Below are 22,378 nucleotides of genomic sequence, written 5' to 3' on the forward strand. Positions count from 1 at the left end.
TGCATACCTCGACAGGTTTCGGGGGATAACTTTTGAAGGGATGGTGGTAGAGACTTGAAACCAAGCTCTGCACCCCCATTTTCGAACATTCCGGATCCAACGGTGCCACCCTCGCGTCTCTACGAGGTCGGGAAGTGGGTCAACCAGAACCTTGAAGACTCTGGTGCATACCTCGACGGGTTTTTGGAGGATAACGTTTGAAGGAAAGGTGGTAGAGACGTGAAACTAAGCTCTGCACCCCCATTTTTGGACATTCCGGATCCAAGGGTACCACCATCGAGTCTCTACAAGGTTGGGAAGTGGGTCAACTAGAACCTCGAGGACTCTGGTGCATACCTCGACGGGTTTTTGTGGAATAACTTTTGAAGTGAATGTGGTACAGACTTGAAAGCAGGCTCTGCACGCCCATAACTTTGTCTGCACACACACACACACACACACACACACACACCCACACCCACAACACACATACACACACACACAAGTGAACACATCAGAATGTTAGGTGGCTGTGATGTCATCAAAGGCAACGTGATGACGTCACAGACACTGTGCTTTGATCTAGCATGGGCTCTGTGATGCCATCAGTGTTAGGTTATAACCCTAGCACCATGTCATTATCATACCTCCACTGGTTTTCGGGGGATAACTTTTGAAGGGATGGTGGTAGAGACTTGAAACCAAGCTCTGCACCCCCATTTTCGGACATTCCGGATCCAACGGTGCCACCCTCGAGTCTCTACGAGGTCGGGAAGTGGGTCAACCAGAACCTCGAGGACTCTGGTGCATACCTCGACAGGTTTCGGGGGATAACTTTTGAAGGGATGGTGGTAGAGACTTGAAACCAAGCTCTGCACCCCCATTTTCGAACATTCCGGATCCAACGGTGCCACCCTCGCGTCTCTACGAGGTCGGGAAGTGGGTCAACCAGAACCTTGAAGACTCTGGTGCATACCTCGACGGGTTTTTGGAGGATAACGTTTGAAGGAAAGGTGGTAGAGACGTGAAACTAAGCTCTGCACCCCCATTTTTGGACATTCCGGATCCAAGGGTACCACCATCGAGTCTCTACAAGGTTGGGAAGTGGGTCAACTAGAACCTCGAGGACTCTGGTGCATACCTGGACGGGTTTTTGTGGAATAACTTTTGAAGTGAATGTGGTACAGACTTGAAAGCAGGCTCTGCACCCCCATAACTTTGTCTGCACACACACACACACACACACACACACACACACACCCACACCCACAACACACATACACACACACACAAGTGAACACATCAGAATGTCAGGTGGCTGTGATGTCATCAAAGGCAACGTGATGACGTCACAGACACTGTGCTTTGATCTAGCATGGGCTCTGTGATGCCATCAGTGTTAGGTTATAACCCTAGCACCATGTCATTATCATACCTCCACTGGTTTTCGGGGGATAACTTTTGAAGGGATGGTGGTAGAGACTTGAAACCAAGCTCTGCACCCCCATTTTCGGACATTCCGGATCCAACGGTGCCACCCTCGAGTCTCTACGAGGTCGGGAAGTGGGTCAACCAGAACCTCGAGGACTCTGGTGCATACCTCGACAGGTTTCGGGGGATAACTTTTGAAGGGATGGTGGTAGAGACTTGAAACCAAGCTCTGCACCCCCATTTTCGAACATTCCGGATCCAACGGTGCCACCCTCGCGTCTCTACGAGGTCGGGAAGTGGGTCAACCAGAACCTTGAAGACTCTGGTGCATACCTCGACGGGTTTTTGGAGGATAACGTTTGAAGGAAAGGTGGTAGAGACGTGAAAGTAAGCTCTGCACCCCCATTTTCGGACATTCCGGATCCAACGGTGCCACCCTCGAGTCTCTACGAGGTCGGGAAGTGGGTCAACCAGAACCTCGAGGACTCTGGTGCATACCTCGACAGGTTTCGGGGGATAACTTTTGAAGGGATGGTGGTAGAGACTTGAAACCAAGCTCTGCACCCCTATTTCTGGACATTCCGGATCCAACGGTGCCACCCTCGCGTCTCTACGACGTCGGGAAGTGGGTCAACCAGAACCTTGAAGACTCTGGTGCATACCTCGACGGGTTTTTGGAGGATAACGTTTGAAGGAAAGGTGGTAGAGACGTGAAACTAAGCTCTGCACCCCCATTTTTGGACATTCCGGATCCAAGGGTACCACCATCGAGTCTCTACAAGGTTGGGAAGTGGGTCAACTAGAACCTCGAGGACTCTGGTGCATACCTGGACGGGTTTTTGTGGAATAACTTTTGAAGTAAATGTGGTACAGACTTGAAAGCAGGCTCTGCACCCCCATAACTTTGTCTGCACACACACACACACACACACACACACACACCCACACCCACAACACACATACACACACACACAAGTGAACACATCAGAATGTTAGGTGGCTGTGATGTCATCAAAGGCAACGTGATGACGTCACAGACACTGTGCTTTGATCTAGCATGGGCTCTGTGATGCCATCAGTGTTAGGTTATAACCCTAGCACCATGTCATTATCATACCTCCACTGGTTTTCGGGGGATAACTTTTGAAGGGATGGTGGTAGAGACTTGAAACCAAGCTCTGCACCCCCATTTTCGGACATTCCGGATCCAACGGTGCCACCCTCGAGTCTCTACGAGGTCGGGAAGTGGGTCAACCAGAACCTCGAGGACTCTGGTGCATACCTCGACAGGTTTCGGGGGATAACTTTTGAAGGGATGGTGGTAGAGACTTGAAACCAAGCTCTGCACCCCCATTTTCGGACATTCCGGATCCAACGGTGCCACCCTGGAGTCTCTACGAGGTCGGGAAGTGGGTCAACCAGAACCTCGAGTACTCTGGTGCATATCTCGACAGGTTTCGGGGGATAACTTTTGAAGGGATGGTGGTAGAGACTTGAAACCAAGCTCTGCACCCCTATTTCTGGACATTCCGGATCCAACGGTGCCACCCGCGCGTCTCTACGACGTCGGGAAGTGGGTCAACCAGAACCTTGAAGACTCTGGTGCATACCTCGACGGGTTTTTGGAGGATAACGTTTGAAGGAAAGGTGGTAGAGACGTGAAACTAAGCTCTGCACCCCCATTTTTGGACATTCCGGATCCAAGGGTACCACCATCGAGTCTCTACAAGGTCGGGAAGTGGGTCAACCAGAACCTTGAAGACTCTGGATCCGGAATGTTCGAAAATGGGGGTGCAGAGCTTGGTTTCAAGTCTCTACCACCATCCCTTCAAAAGTTATCCCCCGAAACCTGTCGAGGGTACCACCATCGTACCACCATACCCCCGGGTTTCGGGGGATAACTTTTGAAGGGATGGTGGTAGAGACTTGAAACCAAGCTCTGCACCCCCATTTTCGGACATTCCGGATCCAACGGTGCCACCCTCGAGTCTCTACGAGGTCGGGAAGTGGGTCAACCAGAACCTCGAGGACTCTGGTGCATACCTCGACAGGTTTCGGGGGATAACTTTTGAAGGGATGGTGGTAGAGACTTGAAACCAAGCTCTGCACCCCCATTTTCGAACATTCCGGATCCAACAGTGCCACCCTCGCGTCTCTACGAGGTCGGGAAGTGGGTCAACCAGAACCTTGAAGACTCTGGTGCATACCTCGAGGGGTTTTTGGAGGATAACGTTTGAAGGAAAGGTGGTAGAGACGTGAAACTAAGCTCTGCACCCCCATTTTTGGACATTCCGGATCCAAGGGTACCACCATCGAGTCTCTACAAGGTTGGGAAGTGGGTCAACTAGAACCTCGAGGACTCTGGTGCATACCTCGACGGGTTTTTGTGGAATAACTTTTGAAGTGAATGTGGTACAGACTTGAAAGCAGGCTCTGCACCCCCATAACTTTGTCTGCACACACACACACACACACACACACCCACACCCACAACACACATACACACACACACAAGTGAACACATCAGAATGTTAGGTGGCTGTGATGTCATCAAAGGCAACGTGATGACGTCACAGACACTGTGCTTTGATCTAGCATGGGCTCTGTGATGCCATCAGTGTTAGGTTATAACCCTAGCACCATGTCATTATCATACCTCCACTGGTTTTCGGGGGATAACTTTTGAAGGGATGGTGGTAGAGACTTGAAACCAAGCTCTGCACCCCCATTTTCGGACATTCCGGATCCAACGGTGCCACCCTCGCGTCTCTACGACGTCGGGAAGTGGGTCAACCAGAACCTTGAAGACTCTGGTGCATACCTCGACGGGTTTTTGGAGGATAACGTTTGAAGGAAAGGTGGTAGAGACGTGAAACTAAGCTCTGCACCCCCATTTTTGGACATTCCGGATCCAAGGGTACCACCATCGAGTCTCTACAAGGTTGGGAAGTGGGTCAACTAGAACCTCGAGGACTCTGGTGCATACCTGGACGGGTTTTTGTGGAATAACTTTTGAAGTGAATGTGGTACAGACTTGAAAGCAGGCTCTGCACCCCCATAACTTTGTCTGCACACACACACACACACACACACACACACACACCCACACCCACAACACACATACACACACACACAAGTGAACACATCAGAATGTTAGGTGGCTGTGATGTCATCAAAGGCAACGTGATGACGTCACAGACACTGTGCTTTGATCTAGCATGGGCTCTGTGATGCCATCAGTGTTAGGTTATAACCCTAGCACCATGTCATTATCATACCTCCACTGGTTTTCGGGGGATAACTTTTGAAGGGATGGTGGTAGAGACTTGAAACCAAGCTCTGCACCCCCATTTTCGGACATTCCGGATCCAACGGTGCCACCCTCGAGTCTCTACGAGGTCGGGAAGTGGGTCAACCAGAACCTCGAGGACTCTGGTGCATACCTCGACAGGTTTCGGGGGATAACTTTTGAAGGGATGGTGGTAGAGACTTGAAACCAAGCTCTGCACCCCTATTTCTGGACATTCCGGATCCAACGGTGCCACCCTCGCGTCTCTACGACGTCGGGAAGTGGGTCAACCAGAACCTTGAAGACTCTGGTGCATACCTCGACGGGTTTTTGGAGGATAACGTTTGAAGGAAAGGTGGTAGAGACGTGAAACTAAGCTCTGCACCCCCATTTTTGGACATTCCGGATCCAAGGGTACCACCATCGAGTCTCTACAAGGTTGGGAAGTGGGTCAACTAGAACCTCGAGGACTCTGGTGCATACCTGGACGGGTTTTTGTGGAATAACTTTTGAAGTGAATGTGGTACAGACTTGAAAGCAGGCTCTGCACCCCCATAACTTTGTCTGCACACACACACACACACACACACACACACCCACACCCACAACACACATACACACACACACAAGTGAACACATCAGAATGTTAGGTGGCTGTGATGTCATCAAAGGCAACGTGATGACGTCACAGACACTGTGCTTTGATCTAGCATGGGCTCTGTGATGCCATCAGTGTTAGGTTATAACCCTAGCACCATGTCATTATCATACCTCCACTGGTTTTCGGGGGATAACTTTTGAAGGGATGGTGGTAGAGACTTGAAACCAAGCTCTGCACCCCCATTTTCGGACATTCCGGATCCAACGGTGCCACCCTCGAGTCTCTACGAGGTCGGGAAGTGGGTCAACCAGAACCTCGAGGACTCTGGTGCATACCTCGACAGGTTTCGGGGGATAACTTTTGAAGGGATGGTGGTAGAGACTTGAAACCAAGCTCTGCACCCCCATTTTCGAACATTCCGGATCCAACAGTGCCACCCTCGCGTCTCTACGACGTCGGGAAGTGGGTCAACCAGAACCTTGAAGACTCTGGTGCATACCTCGACGGGTTTTTGGAGGATAACGTTTGAAGGAAAGGTGGTAGAGACGTGAAACTAAGCTCTGCACCCCCATTTTTGGACATTCCGGATCCAAGGGTACCACCATCGAGTCTCTACAAGGTTGGGAAGTGGGTCAACTAGAACCTCGAGGACTCTGGTGCATACCTGGACGGGTTTTTGTGGAATAACTTTTGAAGTGAATGTGGTACAGACTTGAAAGCAGGCTCTGCACCCCCATAACTTTGTCTGCACACACACACACACACACACACACACACACACCCACACCCACAACACACATACACACACACACAAGTGAACACATCAGAATGTTAGGTGGCTGTGATGTCATCAAAGGCAACGTGATGACGTCACAGACACTGTGCTTTGATCTAGCATGGGCTCAGTGATGCCATCAGTGTTAGGTTATAACCCTAGCACCATGTCATTATCATACCTCCACTGGTTTTCGGGGGATAACTTTTGAAGGGATGGTGGTAGAGACTTGAAACCAAGCTCTGCACCCCCATTTTCGGACATTCCGGATCCAACGGTGCCACCCTCGAGTCTCTACGAGGTCGCGAAGTGGGTCAACCAGAACCTCGAGGACTCTGGTGCATACCTCGACAGGTTTCGGGGGATAACTTTTGAAGGGATGGTGGTAGAGACTTGAAACCAAGCTCTGCACCCCAATTTTCGGACATTCCGGATCCAACGGTGCCACCATCGAGTCTCTACGAGGTCGGGAAGTGGGTCAACCAGAACCTCGAGTACTCTGGTGCATACCTCGACAGGTTTCGGTGGATAACTTTTGAAGGGATGGTGGTAGAGACTTGAAACCAAGCTCTGCACCCCCATTTTCGGACATTCCGGATCCAACGGTGCCACCCTCGCGTCTCTACGAGGTCGGGAAGTGGGTCAACCAGAACCTTGAGGACTCTGGTGCATACCTCGACGGGTTTTTGGAGGATAACGTTTGAAGTGAATGTGGTACAGACTTGAAAGCAGGCTCTGCACCCCCATAACTTTGTCTGCACACACACACACACACACACACACACACCCACACCCACAACACACATACACACACACACAAGTGAACACATCAGAATGTTAGGTGGCTGTGATGTCATCAAAGGCAACGTGATGACGTCACAGACACTGTGCTTTGATCTAGCATGGGCTCTGTGATGCCATCAGTGTTAGGTTATAACCCTAGCACCATGTCATTATCATACCTCCACTGGTTTTCGGGGGATAACTTTTGAAGGGATGGTGGTAGAGACTTGAAACCAAGCTCTGCACCCCCATTTTCGGACATTCCGGATCCAACGGTGCCACCCTCGAGTCTCTACGAGGTCGGGAAGTGGGTCAACCAGAACCTCGAGGACTCTGGTGCATACCTCGACAGGTTTCGGGGGATAACTTTTGAAGGGATGGTGGTAGAGACTTGAAACCAAGCTCTGCACCCCCATTTTCGAACATTCCGGATCCAACAGTGCCACCCTCGCGTCTCTACGAGGTCGGGAAGTGGGTCAACCAGAACCTTGAAGACTCTGGTGCATACCTCGAGGGGTTTTTGGAGGATAACGTTTGAAGGAAAGGTGGTAGAGACGTGAAACTAAGCTCTGCACCCCCATTTTTGGACATTCCGGATCCAAGGGTACCACCATCGAGTCTCTACAAGGTTGGGAAGTGGGTCAACTAGAACCTCGAGGACTCTGGTGCATACCTCGACGGGTTTTTGTGGAATAACTTTTGAAGTGAATGTGGTACAGACTTGAAAGCAGGCTCTGCACCCCCATAACTTTGTCTGCACACACACACACACACACACACACCCACACCCACAACACACATACACACACACACAAGTGAACACATCAGAATGTTAGGTGGCTGTGATGTCATCAAAGGCAACGTGATGACGTCACAGACACTGTGCTTTGATCTAGCATGGGCTCTGTGATGCCATCAGTGTTAGGTTATAACCCTAGCACCATGTCATTATCATACCTCCACTGGTTTTCGGGGGATAACTTTTGAAGGGATGGTGGTAGAGACTTGAAACCAAGCTCTGCACCCCCATTTTCGGACATTCCGGATCCAACGGTGCCACCCTCGCGTCTCTACGACGTCGGGAAGTGGGTCAACCAGAACCTTGAAGACTCTGGTGCATACCTCGACGGGTTTTTGGAGGATAACGTTTGAAGGAAAGGTGGTAGAGACGTGAAACTAAGCTCTGCACCCCCATTTTTGGACATTCCGGATCCAAGGGTACCACCATCGAGTCTCTACAAGGTTGGGAAGTGGGTCAACTAGAACCTCGAGGACTCTGGTGCATACCTGGACGGGTTTTTGTGGAATAACTTTTGAAGTGAATGTGGTACAGACTTGAAAGCAGGCTCTGCACCCCCATAACTTTGTCTGCACACACACACACACACACACACACACACACACACACCCACACCCACAACACACATACACACACACACAAGTGAACACATCAGAATGTTAGGTGGCTGTGATGTCATCAAAGGCAACGTGATGACGTCACAGACACTGTGCTTTGATCTAGCATGGGCTCTGTGATGCCATCAGTGTTAGGTTATAACCCTAGCACCATGTCATTATCATACCTCCACTGGTTTTCGGGGGATAACTTTTGAAGGGATGGTGGTAGAGACTTGAAACCAAGCTCTGCACCCCCATTTTCGGACATTCCGGATCCAACGGTGCCACCCTCGAGTCTCTACGAGGTCGGGAAGTGGGTCAACCAGAACCTCGAGGACTCTGGTGCATACCTCGACAGGTTTCGGGGGATAACTTTTGAAGGGATGGTGGTAGAGACTTGAAACCAAGCTCTGCACCCCCATTTTCGGACATTCCGGATCCAACGGTGCCACCCTCGCATCTCTACGACGTCGGGAAGTGGGTCAACCAGAACCTTGAAGACTCTGGTGCATACCTCGACGGGTTTTTGGAGGATAACGTTTGAAGGAAAGGTGGTAGAGACGTGAAACTAAGCTCTTCACCCCGATTTTTGGACATTCCGGATCCAAGGGTACCACCATCGAGTCTCTACAAGGTTGGGAAGTGGGTCAACTAGAACCTCGAGGACTCTGGTGCATACCTCGACGGGTTTTTGGAGGATAACGTTTGAAGTGAATGTGGTACAGACTTGAAAGCAGGCTCTGCACCCCCATAACTTTGTCTGCACACACACACACACACACACACACCCACACCCACAACACACATACACACACACACAAGTGAACACATCAGAATGTTAGGTGGCTGTGATGTCATCAAAGGCAACGTGATGACGTCACAGACACTGTGCTTTGATCTAGCATGGGCTCTGTGATGCCATCAGTGTTAGGTTATAACCCTAGCACCATGTCATTATCATACCTCCACTGGTTTTCGGGGGATAACTTTTGAAGGGATGGTGGTAGAGACTTGAAACCAAGCTCTGCACCCCCATTTTCGGACATTCCGGATCCAACGGTGCCACCCTCGAGTCTCTACGAGGTCGCGAAGTGGGTCAACCAGAACCTCGAGGACTCTGGTGCATACCTCGACAGGTTTCGGGGGATAACTTTTGAAGGGATGGTGGTAGAGACTTGAAACCAAGCTCTGCACCCCAATTTTCGGACATTCCGGATCCAACGGTGCCACCATCGAGTCTCTACGAGGTCGGGAAGTGGGTCAACCAGAACCTCGAGTACTCTGGTGCATACCTCGACAGGTTTCGGTGGATAACTTTTGAAGGGATGGTGGTAGAGACTTGAAACCAAGCTCTGCACCCCCATTTTCGGACATTCCGGATCCAACGGTGCCACCCTCGCGTCTCTACGAGGTCGGGAAGTGGGTCAACCAGAACCTTGAGGACTCTGGTGCATACCTCGACGGGTTTTTGGAGGATAACGTTTGAAGTGAATGTGGTACAGACTTGAAAGCAGGCTCTGCACCCCCATAACTTTGTCTGCACACACACACACACACACACACACACACCCACACCCACAACACACATACACACACACACAAGTGAACACATCAGAATGTTAGGTGGCTGTGATGTCATCAAAGGCAACGTGATGACGTCACAGACACTGTGCTTTGATCTAGCATGGGCTCTGTGATGCCATCAGTGTTAGGTTATAACCCTAGCACCATGTCATTATCATACCTCCACTGGTTTTCGGGGGATAACTTTTGAAGGGATGGTGGTAGAGACTTGAAACCAAGCTCTGCACCCCCATTTTCGGACATTCCGGATCCAACGGTGCCACCCTCGAGTCTCTACGAGGTCGCGAAGTGGGTCAACCAGAACCTCGAGGACTCTGGTGCATACCTCGACAGGTTTCGGGGGATAACTTTTGAAGGGATGGTGGTAGAGACTTGAAACCAAGCTCTGCACCCCAATTTTCGGACATTCCGGATCCAACGGTGCCACCATCGAGTCTCTACGAGGTCGGGAAGTGGGTCAACCAGAACCTCGAGTACTCTGGTGCATACCTCGACAGGTTTCGGTGGATAACTTTTGAAGGGATGGTGGTAGAGACTTGAAACCAAGCTCTGCACCCCCATTTTCGGACATTCCGGATCCAACGGTGCCACCCTCGCGTCTCTACGAGGTCGGGAAGTGGGTCAACCAGAACCTTGAGGACTCTGGTGCATACCTCGACGGGTTTTTGGAGGATAACGTTTGAAGTGAATGTGGTACAGACTTGAAAGCAGGCTCTGCACCCCCATAACTTTGTCTGCACACACACACACACACACACACACACACCCACACCCACAACACACATACACACACACACAAGTGAACACATCAGAATGTTAGGTGGCTGTGATGTCATCAAAGGCAACGTGATGACGTCACAGACACTGTGCTTTGATCTAGCATGGGCTCTGTGATGCCATCAGTGTTAGGTTATAACCCTAGCACCATGTCATTATCATACCTCCACTGGTTTTCGGGGGATAACTTTTGAAGGGATGGTGGTAGAGACTTGAAACCAAGCTCTGCACCCCCATTTTCGGACATTCCGGATCCAACGGTGCCACCCTCGAGTCTCTACGAGGTCGGGAAGTGGGTCAACCAGAACCTCGAGGACTCTGGTGCATACCTCGACAGGTTTCGGGGGATAACTTTTGAAGGGATGGTGGTAGAGACTTGAAACCAAGCTCTGCACCCCCATTTTCGAACATTCCGGATCCAACAGTGCCACCCTCGCGTCTCTACGAGGTCGGGAAGTGGGTCAACCAGAACCTTGAAGACTCTGGTGCATACCTCGAGGGGTTTTTGGAGGATAACGTTTGAAGGAAAGGTGGTAGAGACGTGAAACTAAGCTCTGCACCCCCATTTTTGGACATTCCGGATCCAAGGGTACCACCATCGAGTCTCTACAAGGTTGGGAAGTGGGTCAACTAGAACCTCGAGGACTCTGGTGCATACCTCGACGGGTTTTTGTGGAATAACTTTTGAAGTGAATGTGGTACAGACTTGAAAGCAGGCTCTGCACCCCCATAACTTTGTCTGCACACACACACACACACACACACACCCACACCCACAACACACATACACACACACACAAGTGAACACATCAGAATGTTAGGTGGCTGTGATGTCATCAAAGGCAACGTGATGACGTCACAGACACTGTGCTTTGATCTAGCATGGGCTCTGTGATGCCATCAGTGTTAGGTTATAACCCTAGCACCATGTCATTATCATACCTCCACTGGTTTTCGGGGGATAACTTTTGAAGGGATGGTGGTAGAGACTTGAAACCAAGCTCTGCACCCCCATTTTCGGACATTCCGGATCCAACGGTGCCACCCTCGCGTCTCTACGACGTCGGGAAGTGGGTCAACCAGAACCTTGAAGACTCTGGTGCATACCTCGACGGGTTTTTGGAGGATAACGTTTGAAGGAAAGGTGGTAGAGACGTGAAACTAAGCTCTGCACCCCCATTTTTGGACATTCCGGATCCAAGGGTACCACCATCGAGTCTCTACAAGGTTGGGAAGTGGGTCAACTAGAACCTCGAGGACTCTGGTGCATACCTGGACGGGTTTTTGTGGAATAACTTTTGAAGTGAATGTGGTACAGACTTGAAAGCAGGCTCTGCACCCCCATAACTTTGTCTGCACACACACACACACACACACACACACACACACCCACACCCACAACACACATACACACACACACAAGTGAACACATCAGAATGTTAGGTGGCTGTGATGTCATCAAAGGCAACGTGATGACGTCACAGACACTGTGCTTTGATCTAGCATGGGCTCTGTGATGCCATCAGTGTTAGGTTATAACCCTAGCACCATGTCATTATCATACCTCCACTGGTTTTCGGGGGATAACTTTTGAAGGGATGGTGGTAGAGACTTGAAACCAAGCTCTGCACCCCCATTTTCGGACATTCCGGATCCAACGGTGCCACCCTCGAGTCTCTACGAGGTCGGGAAGTGGGTCAACCAGAACCTCGAGGACTCTGGTGCATACCTCGACAGGTTTCGGGGGATAACTTTTGAAGGGATGGTGGTAGAGACTTGAAACCAAGCTCTGCACCCCTATTTCTGGACATTCCGGATCCAACGGTGCCACCCTCGCGTCTCTACGACGTCGGGAAGTGGGTCAACCAGAACCTTGAAGACTCTGGTGCATACCTCGACGGGTTTTTGGAGGATAACGTTTGAAGGAAAGGTGGTAGAGACGTGAAACTAAGCTCTGCACCCCCATTTTTGGACATTCCGGATCCAAGGGTACCACCATCGAGTCTCTACAAGGTTGGGAAGTGGGTCAACTAGAACCTCGAGGACTCTGGTGCATACCTCGACGGGTTTTTGGAGGATAACGTTTGAAGTGAATGTGGTACAGACTTGAAAGCAGGCTCTGCACCCCCATAACTTTGTCTGCACACACACACACACACACACACACCCACACCCACAACACACATACACACACACACAAGTGAACACATCAGAATGTTAGGTGGCTGTGATGTCATCAAAGGCAACGTGATGACGTCACAGACACTGTGCTTTGATCTAGCATGGGCTCTGTGATGCCATCAGTGTTAGGTTATAACCCTAGCACCATGTCATTATCATACCTCCACTGGTTTTCGGGGGATAACTTTTGAAGGGATGGTGGTAGAGACTTGAAACCAAGCTCTGCACCCCCATTTTCGGACATTCCGGATCCAACGGTGCCACCCTCGAGTCTCTACGAGGTCGCGAAGTGGGTCAACCAGAACCTCGAGGACTCTGGTGCATACCTCGACAGGTTTCGGGGGATAACTTTTGAAGGGATGGTGGTAGAGACTTGAAACCAAGCTCTGCACCCCAATTTTCGGACATTCCGGATCCAACGGTGCCACCATCGAGTCTCTACGAGGTCGGGAAGTGGGTCAACCAGAACCTCGAGTACTCTGGTGCATACCTCGACAGGTTTCGGTGGATAACTTTTGAAGGGATGGTGGTAGAGACTTGAAACCAAGCTCTGCACCCCCATTTTCGGACATTCCGGATCCAACGGTGCCACCCTCGCGTCTCTACGAGGTCGGGAAGTGGGTCAACCAGAACCTTGAGGACTCTGGTGCATACCTCGACGGGTTTTTGGAGGATAACGTTTGAAGTGAATGTGGTACAGACTTGAAAGCAGGCTCTGCACCCCCATAACTTTGTCTGCACACACACACACACACACACACACACACCCACACCCACAACACACATACACACACACACAAGTGAACACATCAGAATGTTAGGTGGCTGTGATGTCATCAAAGGCAACGTGATGACGTCACAGACACTGTGCTTTGATCTAGCATGGGCTCTGTGATGCCATCAGTGTTAGGTTATAACCCTAGCACCATGTCATTATCATACCTCCACTGGTTTTCGGGGGATAACTTTTGAAGGGATGGTGGTAGAGACTTGAAACCAAGCTCTGCACCCCCATTTTCGGACATTCCGGATCCAACGGTGCCACCCTCGAGTCTCTACGAGGTCGCGAAGTGGGTCAACCAGAACCTCGAGGACTCTGGTGCATACCTCGACAGGTTTCGGGGGATAACTTTTGAAGGGATGGTGGTAGAGACTTGAAACCAAGCTCTGCACCCCAATTTTCGGACATTCCGGATCCAACGGTGCCACCATCGAGTCTCTACGAGGTCGGGAAGTGGGTCAACCAGAACCTCGAGTACTCTGGTGCATACCTCGACAGGTTTCGGTGGATAACTTTTGAAGGGATGGTGGTAGAGACTTGAAACCAAGCTCTGCACCCCCATTTTCGGACATTCCGGATCCAACGGTGCCACCCTCGCGTCTCTACGAGGTCGGGAAGTGGGTCAACCAGAACCTTGAGGACTCTGGTGCATACCTCGACGGGTTTTTGGAGGATAACGTTTGAAGTGAATGTGGTACAGACTTGAAAGCAGGCTCTGCACCCCCATAACTTTGTCTGCACACACACACACACACACACACACACACCCACACCCACAACACACATACACACACACACAAGTGAACACATCAGAATGTTAGGTGGCTGTGATGTCATCAAAGGCAACGTGATGACGTCACAGACACTGTGCTTTGATCTAGCATGGGCTCTGTGATGCCATCAGTGTTAGGTTATAACCCTAGCACCATGTCATTATCATACCTCCACTGGTTTTCGGGGGATAACTTTTGAAGGGATGGTGGTAGAGACTTGAAACCAAGCTCTGCACCCCCATTTTCGGACATTCCGGATCCAACGGTGCCACCCTCGAGTCTCTACGAGGTCGGGAAGTGGGTCAACCAGAACCTCGAGGACTCTGGTGCATACCTCGACAGGTTTCGGGGGATAACTTTTGAAGGGATGGTGGTAGAGACTTGAAACCAAGCTCTGCACCCCCATTTTCGAACATTCCGGATCCAACAGTGCCACCCTCGCGTCTCTACGAGGTCGGGAAGTGGGTCAACCAGAACCTTGAAGACTCTGGTGCATACCTCGAGGGGTTTTTGGAGGATAACGTTTGAAGGAAAGGTGGTAGAGACGTGAAACTAAGCTCTGCACCCCCATTTTTGGACATTCCGGATCCAAGGGTACCACCATCGAGTCTCTACAAGGTTGGGAAGTGGGTCAACTAGAACCTCGAGGACTCTGGTGCATACCTCGACGGGTTTTTGTGGAATAACTTTTGAAGTGAATGTGGTACAGACTTGAAAGCAGGCTCTGCACCCCCATAACTTTGTCTGCACACACACACACACACACACACACCCACACCCACAACACACATACACACACACACAAGTGAACACATCAGAATGTTAGGTGGCTGTGATGTCATCAAAGGCAACGTGATGACGTCACAGACACTGTGCTTTGATCTAGCATGGGCTCTGTGATGCCATCAGTGTTAGGTTATAACCCTAGCACCATGTCATTATCATACCTCCACTGGTTTTCGGGGGATAACTTTTGAAGGGATGGTGGTAGAGACTTGAAACCAAGCTCTGCACCCCCATTTTCGGACATTCCGGATCCAACGGTGCCACCCTCGCGTCTCTACGACGTCGGGAAGTGGGTCAACCAGAACCTTGAAGACTCTGGTGCATACCTCGACGGGTTTTTGGAGGATAACGTTTGAAGGAAAGGTGGTAGAGACGTGAAACTAAGCTCTGCACCCCCATTTTTGGACATTCCGGATCCAAGGGTACCACCATCGAGTCTCTACAAGGTTGGGAAGTGGGTCAACTAGAACCTCGAGGACTCTGGTGCATACCTGGACGGGTTTTTGTGGAATAACTTTTGAAGTGAATGTGGTACAGACTTGAAAGCAGGCTCTGCACCCCCATAACTTTGTCTGCACACACACACACACACACACACACACACACACACACCCACACCCACAACACACATACACACACACACAAGTGAACACATCAGAATGTTAGGTGGCTGTGATGTCATCAAAGGCAACGTGATGACGTCACAGACACTGTGCTTTGATCTAGCATGGGCTCTGTGATGCCATCAGTGTTAGGTTATAACCCTAGCACCATGTCATTATCATACCTCCACTGGTTTTCGGGGGATAACTTTTGAAGGGATGGTGGTAGAGACTTGAAACCAAGCTCTGCACCCCCATTTTCGGACATTCCGGATCCAACGGTGCCACCCTCGAGTCTCTACGAGGTCGGGAAGTGGGTCAACCAGAACCTCGAGGACTCTGGTGCATACCTCGACAGGTTTCGGGGGATAACTTTTGAAGGGATGGTGGTAGAGACTTGAAACCAAGCTCTGCACCCCTATTTCTGGACATTCCGGATCCAACGGTGCCACCCTCGCGTCTCTACGACGTCGGGAAGTGGGTCAACCAGAACCTTGAAGACTCTGGTGCATACCTCGACGGGTTTTTGGAGGATAACGTTTGAAGGAAAGGTGGTAGAGACGTGAAACTAAGCTCTGCACCCCCATTTTTGGACATTCCGGATCCAAGGGTACCACCATCGAGTCTCTACAAGGTTGGGAAGTGGGTCAACTAGAACCTCGAGGACTCTGGTGCATACCTGGACGGGTTTTTGTGGAATAACTTTTGAAGTGAATGTGGTACAGACTTGAAAGCAGGCTCTGCACCCCCATAACTTTGTCTGCACACACACACACACACACACACACACACCCACACCCACAACACACATACACACACACACAAGTGAACACATCAGAATGTTAGGTGGCTGTGATGTCATCAAAGGCAACGTGATGACGTCACAGACACTGTGCTTTGATCTAGCATGGGCTCTGTGATGCCATCAGTGTTAGGTTATAACCCTAGCACCATGTCATTATCATACCTCCACTGGTTTTCGGGGGATAACTTTTGAAGGGATGGTGGTAGAGACTTGAAACCAAGCTCTGCACCCCCATTTTCGGACATTCCGGATCCAACGGTGCCACCCTCGAGTCTCTACGAGGTCGGGAAGTGGGTCAACCAGAACCTCGAGGACTCTGGTGCATACCTCGACAGGTTTCGGGGGATAACTTTTGAAGGGATGGTGGTAGAGACTTGAAACCAAGCTCTGCACCCCCATTTTCGAACATTCCGGATCCAACAGTGCCACCCTCGCGTCTCTACGACGTCGGGAAGTGGGTCAACCAGAACCTTGAAGACTCTGGTGCATACCTCGACGGGTTTTTGGAGGATAACGTTTGAAGGAAAGGTGGTAGAGACGTGAAACTAAGCTCTGCACCCCCATTTTTGGACATTCCGGATCCAAGGGTACCACCATCGAGTCTCTACAAGGTTGGGAAGTGGGTCAACTAGAACCTCGAGGACTCTGGTGCATACCTGGACGGGTTTTTGTGGAATAACTTTTGAAGTGAATGTGGTACAGACTTGAAAGCAGGCTCTGCACCCCCATAACTTTGTCTGCACACACACACACACACACACACACACACACACCCACACCCACAACACACATACACACACACACAAGTGAACACATCAGAATGTTAGGTGGCTGTGATGTCATCAAAGGCAACGTGATGACGTCACAGACACTGTGCTTTGATCTAGCATGGGCTCAGTGATGCCATCAGTGTTAGGTTATAACCCTAGCACCATGTCATTATCATACCTCCACTGGTTTTCGGGGGATAACTTTTGAAGGGATGGTGGTAGAGACTTGAAACCAAGCTCTGCACCCCCATTTTCGGACATTCCGGATCCAACGGTGCCACCCTCGAGTCTCTACGAGGTCGCGAAGTGGGTCAACCAGAACCTCGAGGACTCTGGTGCATACCTCGACAGGTTTCGGGGGATAACTTTTGAAGGGATGGTGGTAGAGACTTGAAACCAAGCTCTGCACCCCAATTTTCGGACATTCCGGATCCAACGGTGCCACCATCGAGTCTCTACGAGGTCGGGAAGTGGGTCAACCAGAACCTCGAGTACTCTGGTGCATACCTCGACAGGTTTCGGTGGATAACTTTTGAAGGGATGGTGGTAGAGACTTGAAACCAAGCTCTGCACCCCCATTTTCGGACATTCCGGATCCAACGGTGCCACCCTCGCGTCTCTACGAGGTCGGGAAGTGGGTCAACCAGAACCTTGAGGACTCTGGTGCATACCTCGACGGGTTTTTGGAGGATAACGTTTGAAGTGAATGTGGTACAGACTTGAAAGCAGGCTCTGCACCCCCATAACTTTGTCTGCACACACACACACACACACACACACACACCCACACCCACAACACACATACACACACACACAAGTGAACACATCAGAATGTTAGGTGGCTGTGATGTCATCAAAGGCAACGTGATGACGTCACAGACACTGTGCTTTGATCTAGCATGGGCTCTGTGATGCCATCAGTGTTAGGTTATAACCCTAGCACCATGTCATTATCATACCTCCACTGGTTTTCGGGGGATAACTTTTGAAGGGATGGTGGTAGAGACTTGAAACCAAGCTCTGCACCCCCATTTTCGGACATTCCGGATCCAACGGTGCCACCCTCGAGTCTCTACGAGGTCGGGAAGTGGGTCAACCAGAACCTCGAGGACTCTGGTGCATACCTCGACAGGTTTCGGGGGATAACTTTTGAAGGGATGGTGGTAGAGACTTGAAACCAAGCTCTGCACCCCCATTTTCGAACATTCCGGATCCAACAGTGCCACCCTCGCGTCTCTACGAGGTCGGGAAGTGGGTCAACCAGAACCTTGAAGACTCTGGTGCATACCTCGAGGGGTTTTTGGAGGATAACGTTTGAAGGAAAGGTGGTAGAGACGTGAAACTAAGCTCTGCACCCCCATTTTTGGACATTCCGGATCCAAGGGTACCACCATCGAGTCTCTACAAGGTTGGGAAGTGGGTCAACTAGAACCTCGAGGACTCTGGTGCATACCTCGACGGGTTTTTGTGGAATAACTTTTGAAGTGAATGTGGTACAGACTTGAAAGCAGGCTCTGCACCCCCATAACTTTGTCTGCACACACACACACACACACACACACCCACACCCACAACACACATACACACACACACAAGTGAACACATCAGAATGTTAGGTGGCTGTGATGTCATCAAAGGCAACGTGATGACGTCACAGACACTGTGCTTTGATCTAGCATGGGCTCTGTGATGCCATCAGTGTTAGGTTATAACCCTAGCACCATGTCATTATCATACCTCCACTGGTTTTCGGGGGATAACTTTTGAAGGGATGGTGGTAGAGACTTGAAACCAAGCTCTGCACCCCCATTTTCGGACATTCCGGATCCAACGGTGCCACCCTCGCGTCTCTACGACGTCGGGAAGTGGGTCAACCAGAACCTTGAAGACTCTGGTGCATACCTCGACGGGTTTTTGGAGGATAACGTTTGAAGGAAAGGTGGTAGAGACGTGAAACTAAGCTCTGCACCCCCATTTTTGGACATTCCGGATCCAAGGGTACCACCATCGAGTCTCTACAAGGTTGGGAAGTGGGTCAACTAGAACCTCGAGGACTCTGGTGCATACCTGGACGGGTTTTTGTGGAATAACTTTTGAAGTGAATGTGGTACAGACTTGAAAGCAGGCTCTGCACCCCCATAACTTTGTCTGCACACACACACACACACACACACACACACACACCCACACCCACAACACACATACACACACACACAAGTGAACACATCAGAATGTTAGGTGGCTGTGATGTCATCAAAGGCAACGTGATGACGTCACAGACACTGTGCTTTGATCTAGCATGGGCTCTGTGATGCCATCAGTGTTAGGTTATAACCCTAGCACCATGTCATTATCATACCTCCACTGGTTTTCGGGGGATAACTTTTGAAGGGATGGTGGTAGAGACTTGAAACCAAGCTCTGCACCCCCATTTTCGGACATTCCGGATCCAACGGTGCCACCCTCGAGTCTCTACGAGGTCGGGAAGTGGGTCAACCAGAACCTCGAGGACTCTGGTGCATACCTCGACAGGTTTCGGGGGATAACTTTTGAAGGGATGGTGGTAGAGACTTGAAACCAAGCTCTGCACCCCCATTTTCGGACATTCCGGATCCAACGGTGCCACCCTCGCGTCTCTACGACGTCGGGAAGTGGGTCAACCAGAACCTTGAAGACTCTGGTGCATACCTCGACGGGTTTTTGGAGGATAACGTTTGAAGGAAAGGTGGTAGAGACGTGAAACTAAGCTCTTCACCCCGATTTTTGGACATTCCGGATCCAAGGGTACCACCATCGAGTCTCTACAAGGTTGGGAAGTGGGTCAACTAGAACCTCGAGGACTCTGGTGCATACCTCGACGGGTTTTTGGAGGATAACGTTTGAAGTGAATGTGGTACAGACTTGAAAGCAGGCTCTGCACCCCCATAACTTTGTCTGCACACACACACACACACACACACACCCACACCCACAACACACATACACACACACACAAGTGAACACATCAGAATGTTAGGTGGCTGTGATGTCATCAAAGGCAACGTGATGACGTCACAGACACTGTGCTTTGATCTAGCATGGGCTCTGTGATGCCATCAGTGTTAGGTTATAACCCTAGCACCATGTCATTATCATACCTCCACTGGTTTTCGGGGGATAACTTTTGAAGGGATGGTGGTAGAGACTTGAAACCAAGCTCTGCACCCCCATTTTCGGACATTCCGGATCCAACGGTGCCACCCTCGCGTCTCTACGACGTCGGGAAGTGGGTCAACCAGAACCTTGAAGACTCTGGTGCATACCTCGACGGGTTTTTGGAGGATAACGTTTGAAGGAAAGGTGGTAGAGACGTGAAACTAAGCTCTGCACCCCCATTTTTGGACATTCCGGATCCAAGGGTACCACCATCGAGTCTCTACAAGGTTGGGAAGTGGGTCAACTAGAACCTCGAGGACTCTGGTGCATACCTGGACGGGTTTTTGTGGAATAACTTTTGAAGTGAATGTGGTACAGACTTGAAAGCAGGCTCTGCACCCCCATAACTTTGTCTGCACACACACACACACACACACACACACACACACCCACACCCACAACACACATACACACACACACAAGTGAACACATCAGAATGTTAGGTGGCTGTGATGTCATCAAAGGCAACGTGATGACGTCACAGACACTGTGCTTTGATCTAGCATGGGCTCTGTGATGCCATCAGTGTTAGGTTATAACCCTAGCACCATGTCATTATCATACCTCCACTGGTTTTCGGGGGATAACTTTTGAAGGGATGGTGGTAGAGACTTGAAACCAAGCTCTGCACCCCCATTTTCGGACATTCCGGATCCAACGGTGCCACCCTCGAGTCTCTACGAGGTCGGGAAGTGGGTCAACCAGAACCTCGAGGACTCTGGTGCATACCTCGACAGGTTTCGGGGGATAACTTTTGAAGGGATGGTGGTAGAGACTTGAAACCAAGCTCTGCACCCCCATTTTCGGACATTCCGGATCCAACGGTGCCACCCTCGCGTCTCTACGACGTCGGGAAGTGGGTCAACCAGAACCTTGAAGACTCTGGTGCATACCTCGACGGGTTTTTGGAGGATAACGTTTGAAGGAAAGGTGGTAGAGACGTGAAACTAAGCTCTTCACCCCGATTTTTGGACATTCCGGATCCAAGGGTACCACCATCGAGTCTCTACAAGGTTGGGAAGTGGGTCAACTAGAACCTCGAGGACTCTGGTGCATACCTCGACGGGTTTTTGGAGGATAACGTTTGAAGTGAATGTGGTACAGACTTGAAAGCAGGCTCTGCACCCCCATAACTTTGTCTGCACACACACACACACACACACACACCCACACCCACAACACACATACACACACACACAAGTGAACACATCAGAATGTTAGGTGGCTGTGATGTCATCAAAGGCAACGTGATGACGTCACAGACACTGTGCTTTGATCTAGCATGGGCTCTGTGATGCCATCAGTGTTAGGTTATAACCCTAGCACCATGTCATTATCATACCTCCACTGGTTTTCGGGGGATAACTTTTGAAGGGATGGTGGTAGAGACTTGAAACCAAGCTCTGCACCCCCATTTTCGGACATTCCGGATCCAACGGTGCCACCCTCGAGTCTCTACGAGGTCGCGAAGTGGGTCAACCAGAACCTCGAGGACTCTGGTGCATACCTCGACAGGTTTCGGGGGATAACTTTTGAAGGGATGGTGGTAGAGACTTGAAACCAAGCTCTGCACCCCAATTTTCGGACATTCCGGATCCAACGGTGCCACCATCGAGTCTCTACGAGGTCGGGAAGTGGGTCAACCAGAACCTCGAGTACTCTGGTGCATACCTCGACAGGTTTCGGTGGATAACTTTTGAAGGGATGGTGGTAGAGACTTGAAACCAAGCTCTGCACCCCCATTTTCGGACATTCCGGATCCAACGGTGCCACCCTCGCGTCTCTACGAGGTCGGGAAGTGGGTCAACCAGAACCTTGAGGACTCTGGTGCATACCTCGACGGGTTTTTGGAGGATAACGTTTGAAGT

This window comes from Lutjanus erythropterus, chromosome 17 (assembly GCF_056507025.1).
Source record: "Lutjanus erythropterus isolate fLutEry1 chromosome 17, fLutEry1.hap2, whole genome shotgun sequence".
NCBI lineage: Eukaryota > Metazoa > Chordata > Actinopteri > Lutjaniformes > Lutjanidae > Lutjanus > Lutjanus erythropterus.